This window comes from Typopeltis vanoorti, chromosome 4 (assembly GCF_054136105.1).
Source record: "Typopeltis vanoorti isolate ZY-2024b chromosome 4, IOZ_Tvanoo_1.0, whole genome shotgun sequence".
In the NCBI taxonomy this organism is placed as follows: domain Eukaryota; kingdom Metazoa; phylum Arthropoda; class Arachnida; order Uropygi; family Thelyphonidae; genus Typopeltis; species Typopeltis vanoorti.
Genome location: NC_143552.1, coordinates 59,750,487 through 59,766,581, shown reverse-complemented (window position 1 = coordinate 59,766,581; position 16,095 = coordinate 59,750,487). Strand labels below are relative to the sequence as shown.

General features: G+C 35.4%; 1 protein-coding gene across 1 annotated transcript in view; it reads right to left on the bottom strand.

The window, feature by feature from the left end:
• Nucleotides 1-11,303: 11,303 nt before the first annotated feature.
• Nucleotides 11,304-16,095, bottom strand: part of LOC150107348 (organic cation transporter protein-like) — a 313,584-nt gene continuing 308,792 nt past the window's right edge. The window contains exon 12 of the mRNA XM_090391822.1: nucleotides 11,304-11,550. The gene's annotated coding sequence lies outside the window, so the exon portion shown is untranslated. The remainder of the gene's footprint in view (nucleotides 11,551-16,095) is intronic.

Sequence of the window (16,095 nt, the reverse complement as noted above, 5' to 3'; positions counted from 1 at the left end):
ATGTGATGGATGTAGTACTTTCAGGAAGGATAGAGTAGACAGGACAGGGGTGGGGGTACTGCTGATGAAACCAACAAGAGTAGGAGTCAGTTGGGCAGGTGACAGTTCTTTTGAGTCAATCTGTTGTGAGAATGAGGCCAATAGGATAAAATTGGCTGATGCTATAGACCAGGGGTTGCCAGGGATGATGTGGAAGACATGCATCAGCAGATTAGTACAATGAGTGCAAGTTGAGTAATTATTGTGGGGGGGGGGGGCTTCAACTTCAGAGACATGAATTAGAAAGAGGAAAGATCACATGGCAGGAAGGAAACAGAATTTATTCACCTAATGAGAGATAATTACTGGAGACAGCATGTGATAGAGAGAATTCTGGGTATGAGCGTACTGGATCTAGTCATAGGATCAGAAGAGCTATTCATAACCAAGGTGGCTACGTTGCCTCCTATTGGAGAAAGCAATTGAAAGATAGCAAAACATGGAAATTCCAGTCAAGAAGAGGTATAAACGGAACTACAAGGCAGGTGAATACGATATGCTTAGGAGACAGCTTGAAGTAGTACCATGGCATAAAGATCTGTAAGGGGAGGATGTTCACAGTTCATGGGGGATAGTCAAGGGTTTTCTGGAGGAAACAATATTAAGCATGAGCCATAAAAAAAAAAAATGTTGTGGAGGGTATATAAGGGACCAGCATTGTAAGGATGGCACAATCAGATTATGAGAAGAAATTAGCTGAGTAGGCAAAAGAAATCACAAAACGTTTTTGAGTTATGTGGCAAGTGGGAAGAAGAAGAATGACTATAGAAGGATAACTTGAATGCATGTAGATTGTAGACAGGTGACAGAATGAAATTGTTGAACTACTGAGTTGACCATGGAATTATTTCAGGATCACTTCACCTTAGAAGTAAACAAAAAAATTAGCTTTTTCAGATCTTCTAATTCTTTGTCAACCAGATGGTAGCCTATATTTTTGTTTTTCAGATTTTCGGAAGACTCATATAGGCTGTTACATCCAATGTTGAATCTCAATCACCGTCCCTGTCAAAAGACTGGAACTATTAAGACTTTAGTACATCATGCTGTTCTTTATGTTCTTCAGACAAACTTTTACAGAAAGAATTATGACATATTAATTCCATCTTTTTACCTAATGATTGTAAGGATGCTTTCATCAAAAAAGCTTTTTCTGTATTTCTACCTCTTGAAATACGGAAGAAATAATTCACATTTCTATCTTTTATATGCATGGCATTAGTGAATGCATAGAAAAGTTAAATTTTTATAACCACTGAATATTTCTGTTGCCTTTTACCCCATCAGGAAGATCTCCACCTTTCTCACTTCTCCTAAGGACAAGTTTCTACCTCTCAGTTATTCAGAAATCTACCAGATTCCTTGTTCTTGTATTGTTATCTTATTTTGGACAATCAGGAAGATTTGCATTTATTTATCTAGAAAAACACAGGTCTTCTATTAAACACTGTGAACATGAACACTCTGGACTTGCAGAGCATGCTATCAACACTAAACACAAAGTACACTGGAACAAGGCGAGTCCTTCATTAAAGTTGTTTCCTCATAGAATGTCTTTACTTCATTGTCCTAACTATCTGATGGTCTACATTTATCTCCTTTACAGGAAAAAGTACTAATATATACACACACACACACACACACACACACACACACACACACACACACACACACACACGTATAGTAATAGACAGTTTTTAAAAAAATTTTTAAAAACTGTATTACTTTTTTTAAAAAATAAGTTAGGAATAATTTACCTTTTTTTAGGTATCTTACATTAGCTACTCAGGTGGCACATTTTTAGAATTGTCTGTTGTTATTTAATTGCCATTCGTAGGTATCATCAGAACAAGATTACAGCATGGTAATTAATGGATGGTGAACTTTATTAATGGTGAAAATTCACCATTAATTAAAGTTTTTTTTACATGAGTTTTTCTCCATTTTTATGTTTCTTTTCATTATGCCAACTCGCAGTATTTCATTACTGAAATTGAGTGACCATTTTGCAAGTGTATATCATCTAAGTGAAGATATGTTTATGGCAGAGGTGACAGGGTCTGATGTGAGGAACAAAGAATGCTGAGTGGGAAGTACTTAGAATATTGCAGAATCTGAATGAAAATGCAGCAGCAGGATTGGATGGGATATTGACTTGTGTTTTATGGAAAATGTGCAGGGGAACTATTGATGCCTTTGATCAAGCTATTTAATTTAAGTCTCATCTCTGGCCAAGTCCCAAGAGAGAGTAGAAGTGCAAAATAATTCCAAACCATAAAGGAAGATCTAGGTCTGTGGTAGCAAATTACAGACCAATCAGTATCTCAGGAGTGGTGATAAAAGTACTGGAAAAGTTTGTCACAAAGAGAATTCAGGAATGGATGGATAAGAATATGATACTCTATGAGGGAGGATGGCTTTCTGAAGGGTGAATCATGCCTTAGTAATCTACTGACTTTTATAATAGAAATATTATATTATAATATTTCTATTATAAAATATTATAATAGTTTTATATAGAAATATATAAAAGAAAATTTTATATAGAAATATTATAATAGGGAATGGCTAAACTGCTAGGTTTCACAAAAGTGTTTGATAAGTTACCACATGGAACTCAGTTATGCAAACTGCAACAAGTGGAGATGGATATGAAACTGGTAATGTGGATAAAAGGATGGCTGATTAACAGATACCAAAAAAGTAGTTTATGGAGGAGCAGAATCCAGGAGAAGGCAGGTGACTAGTGGTGTGCTACAGGGCTCTGTGCTTGGACTGTTGTCATTTAATTTATATATATATGATATAAGAAATGATCCGAAGGAAGATATCCAGTTTGCTGATGATGCCAAGTTAGGCAGGCTAATAGTTAATCAAGGTTATGTAGAGAGCTTGCAGGATGATTTAAATAGGTTGACAGTATGAGCAAAACATAAAAGTCAATTTAATGTGTAAAAGTGTAAAGTTATGTATTTTGAAATAAAAAATAAAAAGCTGTGTGTTACATTGAGGGAACTGTACTCCAGGAAATTGGTGAAGAAAGGGATGTGACAGATAGCAGTAGATAGAGAGTTGAAGTTCAGAGGGCATATTGCTACAGTAGAGAGTAGAGCACACTACTACTTGGTTATTGAAGAACACACTAACAAGCTAAGCTAAGGGAGTAATGATTCCTCTTTGTAAAGCACTGATATGATCACACCTGGTTTACTGTGCTCAGGTCTGGTCACTTGGGAGATCCAGAGGCAAGTGATGGTGAGTGCCCATGGAATGGTCCATATGAGGAGAGATTGAGGATTTATGGGTTGTCAAAGTCAGTTGATAGGCAAAAAAAAAAAGGAGGGGAGATATAATAGAAACATTTAAATTACTTAAAGGATTTTATAAGATTAATACAAAGGAAATATTTCAGCACTTAGCTGGAAGGGACAGGACAAGAGGTGATCCCTGGAAGTTGGGCAAGGGCATGGTAAGTAAGGGCATAAGGACCAGATTTTTCACTTGGAGAGTGGTGAATGAATGGAATGGGTTGCCTGAGTCAGTATAAGTGCTTTGTCTGTTAATGATTTCAAGAAGTACAATGGATTTTGTGTTGATAGTTTGGATCTCCATGGAGGTGCCAAGCTGTAATGATACTGAGCTCCCACTGCTTCTAACTCCTTAGAAGCAGTGGGAGTGCACTAAGTGCCATGCATTTCTTGTTGATTACTATTGGTACATATTTGTTCACATTCATACTCAGTTAGATGGGAAAAGGCATTTTCCGAGATGAAATGCATACATTTTCTTTACAGATCAGCTCTAATCTGATGAGTATGTGCAGTTCAATACTTGAACTTTGGCAAGAGACTACAGAATAGATTTATTAATCAAAGAACTAACCAATATCAACTTGGATATCCTGCTAGTGAATGAAACAAAAAGATTGAAAGAACTGACAGCAAGATGGTACAATGGCTCACAGATACTCCTCGGAGCATCCTCAAACAATGGCAAACAAGGCGGAGTGGGCTTCATTGTTAAATCTAAGCTCACCAAGTCGATTCTTTCTTGTAAAATCATATCTGAAAGAATAGGTGTACTCGTAATTGGAATAAAGAACAATATAACAATAAAATTAATATCCTGCCATGCTCCAACATCTGTAGCTGATAATCAAGAAATTGAAAATTTTTTGATTTTTTTTTAAAAACATAATCCGGAAACCTTGTTCTAGAGATCAACATAGACCTTTTCCAAACCACTCAGGATGCTTATAAGCAAGATGGTAATCTCACACTAGGCAATGAAATTCATCTCTCACCTAAGGACATTCATTAATTCACCTCCATGGCAGGATTTGAACCCACAACCTTCTGGTTAGAGACTGGGAATACTACCCACTCAGCCAACCTGGTTGGCAATGGAAGATATTTCTTAGCAGCTGATTTACACAAATGCATTATGCAAAATCAAACTCTACTTCTCTTAATGGAAAGCAAGCTTATTTTGCACAATGTATATGTGGAAGTTACTTATTAGATCCTATAATATTTTAGATTCAGTTATTCCATGTCAAATCTCTCGATTTGATAGAAAACATGATGTTCATTACTTTCTATAGTTTAGGGCAGGATTTCTCAAACTGTGTTCCATGAAAGGTGAATAGGTGTTAAACGAGAAGATCTAGAATTTGTCATTTTAGTTTTCTAAGTATTTTTCATGAATAAATATTTTATAGTAGAAATATTCTGAGGAGAATAATATTCATGAATATGTTGAAAAGCTCAGACCCAGAATGCCTAATAATATCTGTGTATCATTAATTTTCACACATCGAAACCTTTCAACATTTGAGAAAGGGAATACCGTTATTTATGACCGGCCATAAAAATTGCCTGCAAGCGGATTATAACAATGGGTGGCATATCCTCTGTTTTCAAAACTGAAGGAAATGACATCTGTGTAGCAAATGTCAGTGACCAAGCGGCATATTTTTAAACATGGAAATATTCATGAATTATCGTTAATTTTCACATATCAAAATCTTTCAACAATTGGGAAAGAGAATACCATCATTTGACTGATCATAAAAATTGCCTGCAAGCCGATTATAACAATGGGCAGCATGTTCTCAAAACGGAACGAAATAACATCTGTGTTACAAACGTCAGTGACCAATCAGCAAGGAAGTATAAAGAAAATTTTTCCACTGAAATTGAAGATTAAGGTGGTCTGTATCTGGTTCTCAGATCTGTTAATACTGAATACTTCAAGTTCTTATTGCAGTGTGTAAGTGCTTGTTCTGAAACCGGAGTACCGTGATTTTTTTAAAAGTAATAGGAATAAAGATTTAAATTCTAATATGAATAAGAGACAAGGCACTTTGCTTAATTTTGGTATTAAGAAATCTCTTACTGAAGGTGTTTGTGACGGAACAGATAGTGAGTCATCCACCTCAAGTGCCTACAAAGATCTCCAGGATATATAAAAGGAGGGAAAAACTACCAACACACAGGAAAAAAAAGTCTGCATTCAGTCGTAAGTACTTATAATATAAATTTTTGGTAATCAGAATAGGATATGTCAATGAAAATCAGCACAAATTAATTTAATGATGATTTAATCAGTGTTTAATTAATTATTAAATAATTATCAATTAATAATTAATAAAAATCAGCTAGATTACCAATTAATTATTAATTAAAATAAGGTGTTCTGTGAAAATTTCAGGATTTGTGAAGTGTTCCGTCGTAGAAAAAGTTTGAGAAACCCTGGTTTAGGGTATTACTAATGTCCATGGCTCAACAAAGTATGTAAAATCCTGTTGGAAGTTTTTTTTCACTTGGTTATACTATAATAAATTCAGTTTAATCCTTTATCCAAGTGTAAGCAAACAAAGTTTGTGCCTGAAGTATCTTCAGGACTGAGGCAACTTGTGGCAAAGGTGGAGAAAGTTCACATCACTACTTGTCTTAGTATCTCCCATAATGCAAAGCACATCTCCTTGCAGACATGTATAATGCTTTACATTAAGGGAAGGGCCACTACCCAGACCGTTTTTGACCTTTATTGAGGTCTTGTGAGTGGGAGCCAGACCTAGAGGTGGTGATACTAAGGTGGAAGTAATGGAGAAGTCATATTTACCTATACAAGTTGCCAAAAAGGTGTCTGACCTTATTATTAAATTTTTCTGGATTTAGAGAAAGATGGATGTTTTTTTTTACTTGTTTATACTATAATAAATTCAGTTTAATCCTTTATCAAGTGTAAGCAAACAAAGTTTGTGCCTGAAGTATCTTCAGGACTGAGGCAACTCGTGGTAAAGGTGGAGAAAGTTCACATCACTACTTGTCTTAGTATCTCCCATAATGCAAAGCACATTTCCTTGCGGACTATAGTCTAACAAAGTGAAAAAAAAACTTCCAACATCTTTCTCTAAATCTAGAGTAGTTTAATAATAAAGTGAGACGCCTTTTGGCAACTCGTATAGGTAAATATGACTTCTCCATTACTTCCACCTTAGTATCACCACCTCTGGGTCTGGCTACCACTGACGAGACCTCAATAAAGGTCGAAACTGGTCTGAATAGTGGCCCTTCCCTTAATGCATAGCATTATACATGTCTGCAAGGAGATGTGCTTTGCATTATGGGAGATACTAAAGACAAGTAGTGATGAGAGCTTGGTCCACCTTTACCACGAGTTGCCTCAGTCCTGAAGATACTTCAGGTGCAAACTTTGTTTGCTTACACTTGGATAAAGGATTAAACTAAATTTATTATAGTCTAACCAAGTAAAAAAAAAACTTCCAACATCTTTCTCTAAATCCAGAGTAATTTAATAATAAGGTGAGACACCTTTTTGCAACTTGTATAGGTAAATATGACTTCTCCATTACTTCCACCTTAGTATCACCACCTCTGGGTCTGGCTCCCACTGACAAGACCTCAATAAAGGTCGAAACCGGTTGGAAGCTTGGGTGATGGATGGCAATGCTGTAGTCCATGAAGTTTTAACTGAGGCTCGGCGATTGCTGTCACCAGGTCCTGAGGGGAGGGGGGGGACAGTAATGAACGGCAATGCTTTAGTCCATGAAGTTAACTGAGGCACGGCTGTTGCTGTTACCCCTGAGATGACATATGAGCAAATGAGCAGCTCTGCTCAGTGGTGGGGTGAGCCAGTTACTGAGGAAAACAACGCTGAGTTTTTGGAGTTTGACTTGTACTTGAACAATCAATAAAGGTTGAAATAGGTCTGGGTAGTGGCCCTTTCCTTAATGCACAGCATTATACATGTCTGCAAGGAGTTGTGCTTTGCATTATGGGAGATACTAACACAAGTAGTGATGTGAGCTTGATCCACCTTTATCACAAGTTGTCTCAGTCCTGAAGATATTTCAGGCGCAAACTTTATTTGCTTACACTTGGATAAAGGATTAAACTAAATTTATTATGTAAAATCCTACTCACCGTTAAAAAAATTACTCACCTAAGATCCCCCCCACCCCACCCCCACCTTTTTAATGCTATATTCCAATACATCAAAAGGAGTTTGATAAAGTGATTGGTCATGTATTGTTATTTGGAGAAAATTTTTTGTGTAAGAACCATCCAAAGAAGAAGTCAATAAATAATAAGAACAGTAAGAACATTGATTTTTTTTCTATGTAATTTATCACATTAATTAATTGTTTTTACTAGAATGGTATTTTATATTATGCATATTCTGTGTTTTCTGAAAGTTAAAAAAAAAAAGATTTTGTTTGGAAAGTTATTTTTATTAAATGCAAAATCTGGTCCACAGCTACTCACCACCTGCCAAAATCTACTTGCCACAGGTGAGTAGGTGAGCATATTTGTTGAGTCCTGTTAATGCATGTCTCTTAATTTTTTAATGTGTGGATTAAATTGTTTTATTTGCATTTGTGTTAATTTTTGTACCCCATCATTGTAAGTGATAAAGCTACCAGTAGACAGCATTTTATTTACATAATTATAAATTCAGTCAAATTACAAACTTATGATCTGTTGTAAAGAACTTTCAACATAATTGCAGCTATACTATCTTAATGGCCATATTGGATATACAAGGTGGTCATAATTAAAGAGCAGTTCGGAGCCCTATAGCGAAAAATGTATTGGACAAAATTCAACCAGACTTGTTCTAAGTACACTCTGGAGCATGGGGGTGTTTATTTATAGAAGATAAAAAATAGTACACAATTCTGCCACCAGGGGACATTTGGTGCTATAAGCATAAGATATTTGTATAATTTCACTGTTTCTACTGATGAGCTGGTGAATATAAGGAAAACCGAAACAGATTCTTGTCATTCCGATGAGACTGAAGTGCTATGGATCTTACCTTACCAGAATATGAGTTGCTAGTCAAGCTTTACTATCAACAATGCAGTAATGCTGATGACACACTTCGGGAATTCCACCATTTGAAGGATAGGAGAAAAGATTCAATGACAATAAAAAATCTTAGAAAAATGATTTTACGATTTGAAAATAGTGAATCTTTAGAAGTGAGGCCAGGACAAGGCCACAAAAAGATTCTTCAACAAGTTGACAAAGTTGTAACTGCTGTCGTGGAACACAGAATGAATATCAGGGCAACTGGACATGCCATACTCAACTGTGTGGAAAATCCTGCATCAAATGCTGAGGTTTTTCCCCTAGATCTCCCATACTCAAGCTTTGCTTCATGGTGATGTGGAAACTCGACTGCAGTTTGCCCTGAAGTTCTTAGCTTGAATGGAGGTGGATATACATGACTGTGGAAGATCTTGTTGAGTGACAAGACACATTTCTATTCGATTCACAATTTTATCTGAACAGTAGTGTTTAATTCACACAATTGCTGCATTTGGGAATAACCCTTGTGTGTTCCATCAGACTCCTTTACACACCAAAAGTTACAGTGTAGTGTGGTTTCATTACATCATTTATTATTGGCTTGTACTTTTTAAAGAACTTCACCCAACAGGACCAGTGTCTTGTACTGTTTCTACTGTTGGGTATCAAGAGATGCTGTGCAACTTTGTTGTTCCACAACTGTAGCAGTGAAGATGCCTTGACTCTGCTATATTCATGAGGATGGAGAACCACCTTGCATTGGATTGCCGGTACAGCGAATGTTACAAAAAAACTTCACAGAACACAGAGGATTAGTCGTGAATTTCTCACAGCATAGTCACCTTGTTCACCTGATCTCAATCCCTTTGCTTTTGTGTGTGTGTGGGGGGGGCCCATCTGAGAAATGCGTGGTGTATGAAGGACATGTTCCTGATTTAGAAACCTTGAAAGACAGAATAACGCAGCATGTGAGGCAAATCAATGCAGATCTGTTGCATTTTCTGCAGAAAATGTCATTCTGCAGTTCTTAGAACATCTGAAAGGATATATATTGAACCACATCTGTAGGTTATATATGAACACGAAAATTAATTTCTTGTGTCTCTTCTATCCATTACTGTTTAATTAATCCCAAACCACATCCTTATAGCACGAAATGTTTCCTGGTGGCAGAATTTTGTACTATTTTTTATCTTCTGTAAATATAAACTATGTTCCAGAGTGTACTTACACCAAGTTTGGTTGAATTTCATCCAATAAATTTTTTTGCTACTGGGCTCTGAACACCTCTTTAATTAAAGCCACCCTGTATTTTACTTATTTATGTAAAATTTCATGAACTACATTAGGATATTTAGTTGCAAATTAAATGGTTGAGGTTATTATAAAACAATTTTATATTTTCATATATTGTTAAATGTATGTTTATGGTTACTTAATCTCATTATGAACCACATCTCACTCATACTGACTAGCTATTGAGCCAAATGATTCAGCAGCTGGTCATTATTGACTAGAGGGTCCATCATTCAGATGTGTAACAGGTGATTTTTTATATTCATGCAAATTAACAAGACCTAACATTCTATTAGGTCTTAAAATAACAAAAATAATATTGTTAATTCACAATCACAATAATGACTGTGAGTGAGGTATTTGAGGAAATAAATAACCTTGATGTCAATAAGGTGATAGGATTTGATGTCATACCGCCACACATCTTAAGGGAATGTTCCAGGGAATTGGCAATGGGGAGAGAGAGAGAGAGAGAGAGAGAGAGACTGATTGGTGAGAAGTAGGATACAGGATTGGTTGATAACAACAGTATTCTCTGTGGTTATCAGCATGGGTTTGTTAAAGGGAGATGATGTTTTACTAACTTACTTATGTTATTTATGTCACAAGGTATCAAATGCCTTGGACAGGGGAGATACATATAATGATATTGGGATGAGTTTAACTAGTGATATGCAGCTGTTTGCAGATGGATGCAAAATTGGGAAGAGCAATGCAGAACCAAGCAGATGTTATGATCTTACAGGAGGACTTGAATAGATTGCATAAATGGGTAGGTAAGTGAAACTATCAGTTCAATGTTGCAAAGTGTAAGGTTTTGAAATTTGGCGAGCAACAATAGGATGCAAAGCATACACTTGGTGGGGACACTTTAAAGGAGGTAGAGGCGATGAGAGATCTAAGAGTGGTGGTGGACAAGGACCTGAAATTCAAGGACCACATTGCACAAATTGTGAAGATGTCACATCAGATAATGGCAACGATGAGGAGGTTCCTGACATATGTAGAAACAAAGAGGTTATGATGCCTTGTATAAGGCCTTGATCAGGCCTCATATGGATTATTGGCACAGATTTGGTCGCCAGGTTTTCATGGCAATGAGGATATGTTAGAAAAGGTCCAGGGAAGATTCACAGGTGGTCAGTGGTATTTGGAATGTTGAATACAAGGACAGATTGAGAGAATGTAAATTGCAAAGCCTCGTGAATAAGAGGAAGGTGGGGGATATGATTGAAACATATAAGCTAGTCAGGGGTTACTATCAGGTTGACATAGAGAAGATTTTTCATAGAAATGGGAGGGGGGGGTAGAACAAGAGGCCATTGCTGGAAATTGTATAAGGAGGATCTTAGCAGAGGAGTGATGAGCTGGTTCTTTGCATGGAGAGTGTTGTGAGCGGCATGCATAGTCTGAGTGTGTTGTGAATGTAGACACACTGAATTAGTTTAAGGCATGGTTGGATGAGCATTGTGTGTACCTCTCATGATGAGTCTTTGACTCTGTGGAGGTAAGAGATAATAATAATAACAATAATAATTTGATATTGCAATTAACGATATTTGTTTTTTTTTTCCTTAACAGTTAATACCTCAATATCACGATGTAATTAAACATTTTACACCTATCAAAGTAATACATCCCACAGTTTTATTATCTTTTTTTTTTTTTTTTTTTTACAGATAGCAAAGATAAGAATTCACAGAAGTACATCAACAGTTTCACATTAAATAATATATAATGATTTTCACATTTCTTATTTATTTAAAAGTTCAATTACAATTATAAAATAAAAAGCTTTATTTTCATGTTGAACTGTAACAGGATTTCTAAGTTTTGTTATGCCTCTGTACAATGAAATTAGGTAAAATAACATCTGCAATAAAAAGGGAAATAAGTAACAACAAAAATTGTAAACAATTTTAAAACTAGTTATAATTGAATATGTGCACAAGGAAAAAATTACAGTGATAAGTAATGTTGCCAATTTAGCTTTTTTTTGGAGCTAGATCTAACTCCTTTTTTTATTCCCTAGTTCCAAAAATTTTAATCTAGCTCCTTCATAACTTGTTTGCTCTTTTTAGTTGTTTTTATAACCTACTCTTAAGAAAATTGTTTTAAAAGTATTCCAGATGTTTGCATTTAATAAAGAATTGTATTGTAAGCTTGGTGCGAGTATCATACATGTTCAAACGTGCGATGACATCAGTCAGTCATGTGGCCCAACAGTCTGCCATTTTGCCGCCTTGAAGTTGATAGCACTGCTACAAGTTAGTCTGTTGCACAGTGTTCTGGTTGGTAGTGAGTGGGAAGTTTTCAGAGACTGATCATAATTCATTGCAGTAAAGAGTTGCATACCCTTCTTCAAAAATGAGCAAAGAGACAAATAAAGCTTACAAGCAAAAATTTAGGAGGGAGTGGTTGCAAATGGGAATGTTTTTAAATGGCTGTGTGAAGTTCTTAGTGACACTACAAAAGGTCACTGTAAGTTTTACAGATGTGATATAGCTGCTAAATATTGTTGGCTTGTAAAGCATAGTGAAACTAAGACATCTTGCTGCAGTTCCATATAAGGCTGCTCCTATTACAAATATGCTTGTGAAGAAGTCTGATGAGACAGCAAACTTTGAAAGCAGCTTAGCATTATTTCTTTGTTATTACACATCATTGAACAGTTGAGATCATCTAGTAGATTTTTGCAAAAATATCATCCCAGACAGTCAGATTATGCCAAAGATAAAAATGCACTGAACCAAGTGCTCTGCAATTGTAAAGAATATTCTAAGTGATCATTTTGAAGAAGATCTAATTGCAGATATTGGAGATGGAAATTTCAGCTTGCTAATAGATGAATTAGTCTGAAGTACAAACATAGACAGCTCATCAGCCATGCAAGAAACCGAGACTCCTGGAGGTTGTTGTAGAAACATGGAAGACTCAACCTGTCCCCGACAGAAGAGGACAGTAAGTAAGTAATAGATGAATCAAATGATATCACAGTGAATAAAGTTTTAGGAATAGCCATCATTTATTATAGCAAGAAATTCAACAAAATTATGCATGCATTTCTGATCATGGTGGTTCTAGAAAAGTGTGATGTTAGTGGTATTGTGGCTGCACTGAAAAAAAAGAGCTCTTGACCAAGAAACTGAAAATTATAAATCTCATTGCAATTGGTATAGACAATGCCAGTGTTATGATTGGTGTCAATAACAGCATTTATGAACAGCTGAAGGCATATATTCCCTCATTCTTAATTAGATGTGTATGCCATTCATTGCAACTGGCAATGTCTCACACTTGTGCAGAATCTCTCCTAAGAAAATTCTCCCAAGAATTTTTAGTTGCTGAAACATATAAGTTTTCACATTCTTCTTCAAGACAAGCAACATACAAAGAGCTGCATCAAATTATCAATGAAAATAATGCTTCTTTGAAAATTATAAGCAACTGTGCAACGAGGTGACTCTCCATTGAACCTGCAGTAGACAGAATTCTCATTCAGTGGTTGGAATTAAAAACTCACTTCGAAGCCATGAATGTGACTGAGAAATGTTACAAAGCTCAAATTTTGTGGGAGATGTACAAAGATGAAAGAAATTTGTTGTACATTTTATTTTTGCATCATGTTCTAGTTTAGCAAGTTAACAAAGTTTTTGAATCTAACAGTGCAGATAAGATGAGATTATTTGAAGACCTTTCTCATTTGATTCATTCTATTGCTAATATTTTAGTGCTACCATCATCTAGAGTTGACCTTCTAGAGTCCGAGTTTGATGACTACTTGGATCTCAAACCAAATCTTGGTAACAGATTGGAAAGAAAAATTTCAGAGTTGATGATATAAAAGAAAATAACACAAAATGATGAGCACAATCTTAGAAATAGAGCAAGACAGTTTCTTCTTGGTTTCTTCAAACAGCTTAAGCAAAGGTTGCCTGAAAACTTAAATATTTTAAGAATGATCTCTTCTTTTTCTGTTGACAATATCCTGACAAAATTACAAAAACATATAGAAGAACCTGTTCATCTTAGAAATAATGCTAAAAACAGAAAAAGATTTTGCTGCTGCTGAATACCAGTACAATACTATCCACTTAAATAAATGGACAAATATAGAAAACACTGAGCTATTCTGGGCTGATGTACAAGAATACAAAGATGCATCTGGAATGAATCCATAATGCAATAAATGTATTAATACTGCCAAATTCTAATGCGGAAATTGAACAAATTTTTAGTTCTATGAATGTAGTTAAAACTAAATTAAGAAACAAGATGGAATTGCCAATGCCGACAGCTATTTTGTTAGTCAAGTATGGCTTCAGGCATAACAAGTGCTGTAAAGACTATCATTTACCAGCATCTACACTGAGTAATATCGGAACGATGGCCACATATAACACGGCTGAAAATCTAAGTGAAAACATGGGTGAATTAAGTGCAGAAGACAACTTGGAAGGTGTCTTTAGCCACTTAAATGCAAGTACCACTTCATCTTGATAAAGTAAGTAACTGAAAAGTATCTGCTACTACTTCTAAAATTTTAGCTTCAAATTTTTATTTTCAACTCCTTTTTAGCTCTAAGATTCAGTTGTTTTTAGTAATTTTCCTTTGGCAACACTAGTGATAAGCAGTAGCATAATTACTATACTGTAAACCTTGTAATGTAGGAGGAAGAGGAGAAGGAGGAGAGGGAAGGTGTAAACAGAGCTCAGTGGGTCCAATGAAAATTCTCAAAGGTTCCGTTAAAATTGTTGTAGAAGAATTTCAAACATTATTCCATTGATAATAACAAAGAATACAAAATCTCTACAAAAATACCTTCTATTATCCAAAATCAAACATGCATACCAAAAAACTTGAATTACTAAGTTTGGTAAATAATATTTACCAAACTTAGTAATTCAAGTATTATTGTAAATTCTTGGACCAGAAAAGTTGGAAAACCAGACAGATTAAACAATATGGTATCTCCAAATTATGAAAATTGCAGATTTCAGATAATAGGATATTCACATAATGGACAGCTCACCAGAAGTACTTCTCTATAACACTCATAGATTTCATTATCAAACAAATGAATTTTTATATATCAAATATCATAATATCATTGCTTCAGAATAGCATATAACATTAAGTATTTCATTGTCACTGGACTTCCAGGAAGTCAAAAGAACCCATCACACTAGAGTTCTACTGCACCTGCACACTTGCCACTCACATAATTCATTTCATGCATTCACTATTCTCCATGCATAAAACCTTTTTCTCACTTCTCCTTTGTTCAACTTCCAGGAATGGGTTTAATGTGCTTATATCCTCCCATTGAAAAATCTCTGCAATATCTATTTGGTAAGCACCTGTAAACAGTTTATATCTCTGCATCTTGTTAATATCCAGAGTACTTAACATTCTGAATACATCACTTTCATTCACTTACAACCCTTCACCCTGCTGATCCAATTCTTCTAGAAATAAAACTTATTTCATTGGAATGAACTACCCTGATAAAGTAATCATGAAACAGTTCCACAATGATGCATAAGTTATCCAATTACTATCTTTATCCAACAAGATCATTCTTCCATAATTATTCCTTCTCCTCCTATGAACCACATAAAAAAAGATCTCTCTGGGATTTTTTATTTACTTTTATGCCTGCAATGCTATTCTCCTCTTGTTTCCAATTTTTTCTATACTTGTCATCTTCCCAGCTTGAACCCCCACACTCTTCATGCAAATGCTCTTGATCTCCCTGTTCTCTAACACAGCATCATTTTGATTTTCAATTCCTGTTCAATTTTTCTAATCAATCATTTTAATCCAAACCTATAGCAAACCTATATTTCTAATCATTTTAATCCAAACTTAAACCAGCCAGGTTGGCTGAATGAAAAGAATTTCTCCACTGTGGCATGGATATTTGTGAAAATCTATGGTGGTAAATAATTTGCATCATCCAGTGTAAGGCAACCAGCCTACTTACTGGAAAAATGATGACTTGAAAAAGTTTCAAGTTTGGTTGCTGAAGCAGGGTTTCTGGATCATCTAAACCTTAGCTCACTCACCATACTAATATACAATAGGTTTATAACCTTTCATGGGTGAGACTGATTAATGAAGAGAAAAAAATCCTCACAAGTGCTATTGATCTCTTTTCCTTCAAGTTTTTGCATCCATCCATGACACAGCACTTAACTGGCTCTTAAGTCAATTGACATCAGCTGCCTTGTAATTCCATTTTAATATTTTTCTTCTTAAAACTTCTACATGCTTGCTCACCCACTCGCTCACTCACCAAGTCAATACTAAATTATCACTGAGATGATGTCTCATCCACATTAAAATTCTCCGATGCAATCAGTGAAATCCAAATTCAGACCTCTTGATTCTTGTATTCTCTCTCTATCGCATTCTA